A 4,167-nucleotide genomic window follows, 5' to 3' on the forward strand; every position below is an offset into this window, starting at 1 on the left:
GTTTTGCAGATCAGTCAACAGACCAATGAAGTTTATTTGTTTTTTAACGATAAACAGTCGCCAGTTAAGAAACCAGTAGAAATGTTGCCTCTGTCCTTAAAATGATCAATACATGTCAATATATTACTGGTCAACGCTCCGGTCAGTATCAATCAAAAACAACTTTAAAGGAAGTCGGTGTTCCAGCTGTTTTGCAGTTTTCTGGGAGTTTCGCTCTGAGCCAAACGTCACAGCAAATCTGTTGTTTCTTATCTGACATTTTTACAGTATTTGGATATTTCACATTTTTAATGTAGGCCTATCAGAAAGAAAAGTGACGTAAAAAGGGGGTAAAAAAGAAAAACTACCCATTTTTCAGGGATTCAGCTGATAAGAAAGTGAGGAAACAATTGCCCCAGCCGGGGCAGAAAATGAAACAAAGAGCAGAGGAAGCTTGTGTTTGTCCTGCTGATGTCACACGGCGGCTGCAGGCTGGACTTCCTGGTTTGATGCCCTGATTCATCCACTCCATGGAAAATTACAAAATTGGTTTGTTTCATAAGAATAATCAGAATCAGGAACATGAAGCTCTGATTTTAGCTTCTTATTGCTCCTTAAGTTACTATGTAACTAATATCATAAGTCAAAAACAGAAAAGAGAAAAAATACAACAAAAACTCAAGAATAAACTAGAATCTAAACATAAAGGAATGAACTTATATGGTAAAACCTTTAAAACAAGATTTAACTTTATACAGCAACACCTGTTTAGCAATAATAAGGAAAGTTAGCAGCTATATTTTTGTTTTTTTAGCTTATATTAACAGAGAAAAGAATAAACCTTCACTTTTGGTCATGTTGTTCATCTATAAATGGCCCAGATTCAAACTAAATTTTTAGTTTACAAAGTAAATATTTAGCTCCATGTCTAACTGTTAAATAATTTTGTTTACAAACTTTATATTTAGCTACAAGTTAGCTAACTAAAAATATTGAGCTTGCTAGCTACATACTTAGTTTATAAACTAAATATTTAGCTAAAAACTGGCTATTTAGTTTCTTAGCTAAGTATGTAGTTTGAAGTAAGATATACTGAATTATAACAAGTTATTTAGTTTGCAAGCTAACTATTTACCATCAACTGTAGCTTTAGTTATGAAGCTAAATACTAAATACTTGGCGTACAAACTAAACATTTATCTCCAAACTAGCTAACTATTTAACTTGCTAACTAAATATTAAACAGTGACATTTAATGAATGAATGTGTTGTCTAATATATGTGCTGCTGCGGCTAGCCGGACCGTCCCAGTGAATGAGAGCATGAGCTTCGGGTCTGGAGATCCATCTGTCCTATTTCAGGGAGGTCAGTCCAGTCTGACCTCACAGCACAAAGATGCTTCCTTTCCTGTCCAAAGCAGGAAGTTCGTCCCCGAAGGAGCAAAACTGAGAACAAAACAAACTATGAGCTAAATAAGGAGCTTATGCAGCCAATTCAGACATGCAGCTTAGAATGGAAATATAATGGCAGCTTGTCTGAACTGTCCTCATGATGAATGAATTAACGCTCCTCATGCTGTCACGATACTTTAAATAGACCGTTGGACCCCCTGAAGTTCTGTGAGAAATGTTGCCATGATGGGCGGAGCGTAAAGAACTGCGTCTCTTTGTCAAGGTGCGATGAACCCCTAACCCTAACTCTAACCCCAACATGAGAGGAGGAACAAGAAGCTCAGAGGGAGACCAGGGTACCACCACACCTCCACCGCTCTTTCTGCCCCTCTCTCTCTCTTTCTGCCCCTCTCCCTCTCTTTCTGCCCCTCTCCCTCTCTTTCTGCCCCTCTCTCTCTCTTTCTGCCTCTCTTTCTGCCCCCCTCTCTCTCTCTTCTGCCCCTCTCCCTCTCTTTCTTCCCCTCTCTCTCTTTCTGCCCCTCTCCCTCCCTCTCTTTCTACCCCTCTCTCTCTCTTTCTGCCCTCCCCCTCTTTTTCTTCCCCCCCTCTCTCTCTCTCACTCTCTCTTTCTGCACCTCTCTCTCTTTCTGCCCTCTCCCTCTCTTTCTGCCCCTCTCCCTCTCTTTCTGCCTCTCTTTCTGCCCCCCTCTCTCTCTTTTTCTGCCCCCCCTCTCTCTCTCACTCTCTCTTTCTGCACCTCTCTCTCTCTTTCTGCCCCTCTCCCTCCCTCTCTTTCTGCCCCTCTCCCTCTCTTTCTGCCCCTCTCCCTCTCTTTCTTCCCCTCTCTCTCTCTTTCTGCCCCCTCTCTCTCTTTTCTGCCCCTCTCTCTCTCTCTCTCTCTCTTTCTGCCCCTCTCTCTCGCTCCGCAAAATTAGAAAAAAAAAGTTTTTGTTATTCTGATTGGTCTAAAAGACATATTTTGACAATAAAGGTATTTTCCATTATTTATTTAGGTCAAAAATGCATTTTTATAAATAAAAAATACACATAATTATTAATTTGAACGGTGGGTATGTGCTGCCCTCTGTTGGCCACTGCAGTGAAGTACAGTCACCAGTATTTCAAAAGAAATACTAATTTAATTATCAGAAATAAATGTAAATGAGTCTGTTTCCCTAAATGTAGAACAAAATAATTGAAATAAAGGCAGAAATTAAGAGAAACATTTTGTCCAAATAACACCTGTCGTGACCTGCCTCCTTCCGCTAGATGGAGCTGTTTGGCAGGAAGGCTGTAAACAAAGGAACTGAGGAAATTACACAACAATTTATTAAGAATAAGTCATATTAATCACTGTTTCCATTAATTTACATATTTTTTAGGAATAAAACAAAAAAGCAGTTTGTACTTAATGCGCAGTGAGAGGTATTTCCTGCACTTTAAAAAAAAATTTCCAGCATTTTCTGCTAATAAGCCAAAAAGAAATCACAGCTGATATCTGTGACGCAACAACCTGCTTGTGACGCATTAATGTATCTACAAACACTTCATTGAATATTTATAACAACCAATATCTATTTATAACAACAGACTTCTGGTGTTGAAGTTTGTGCATGTGAGTCATGAATGACATCCTTCTGACGTCATGCTGTTGCTCTTCACATGTGGGAATGTTGCGCTTTCCGTCGGTTACATGTGAGTTTGGTGATTCTGGACACCAGAAACTTGAAACCAAACCAAGAACCGGGCTGCGGTGCTGCTGGTTCCGGACGTTACTCTGTTGTTGCAGCACATTGGGTCAGAAATGGATCAGAAATGGACGGTTATGTGACGGAGGGCTGGGCCGCCATGTTTCCACTCAGCCAACTCTATTTTCATTGCGCTCAAAGATGAGGCGCGGGTCAAGATGGTTCCCCTCCCAGCGCAAACAGAAAGCACAGTGTGAAAAGTCCCAAAACACATCAATCCTCAGTTTAAACATTTAAAAACAAAATAACATACATGTATTGGACCAACAGAAAGGAATGTGAATGTTTTAACCCCTAAAATAAAGTTTGCAGTGATTCTGCTTTAAACTCCGTAAAGAAGTAAAGAAAACTGATTCAAACTCATGTTTTTAAAATCAGCTTAATCATCATTAGCTGTAAAAAAACAAAACAAAAACAAAACAAAAAAAAACACTCCTCTCAGTAGTTTTAATGGTTTTTATTTTAAATGTTATCTTTCTTTCTCTGGCTGCATTAGCTAAAGCTAACATCATAAACAGAAGCTAACACAAAATCAAAACAGATTAGAACTTTAAAGTGAAATTAGCGCTTAGCTGCTAAAGTTACATTCAAAGAGTTAAAATAATTTGGCACACTTAAAAATACTACTGGATTTCAAATTTAATTTTCTCTCTGTTTTGCATAATAACGCCGGTGTGATGTAAGCTAATTACAAACAATGCTAATGACAGAAGGTATGCTATGGTTTGGAACTATAAAGCGTCTGGTCTATTAGCATGAGGGAAAATCAGCTTGAGGCCCCAGAAAGCTGATGAAACAAATTCCCCAGGAAAAACATGAAAATCTGGCAATATCTTATAAATATTCAAGACCTTTTAGAAAAACACACCGTCCCTGTTCTAAATAATAATAAAAAAGTCTTGAAAATATGACGCAAGTTTCAGCAGCAGGGAGTCAGGTGCTTAACCGGAAGTGAGCGCACAGGTTCCGCCCGGGGCCTTTTCCCGGCCCGGACCGGCCCTGCACACGAAGCGCCAGTGGAAGGAGGGTCACACTCTCGCTCCAGTCGC

This window comes from Poeciliopsis prolifica, unplaced genomic scaffold (assembly GCF_027474105.1).
Source record: "Poeciliopsis prolifica strain line A6 unplaced genomic scaffold, Auburn_PproV2 SCAFFOLD037, whole genome shotgun sequence".
In the NCBI taxonomy this organism is placed as follows: Eukaryota; Metazoa; Chordata; class Actinopteri; order Cyprinodontiformes; family Poeciliidae; genus Poeciliopsis; species Poeciliopsis prolifica.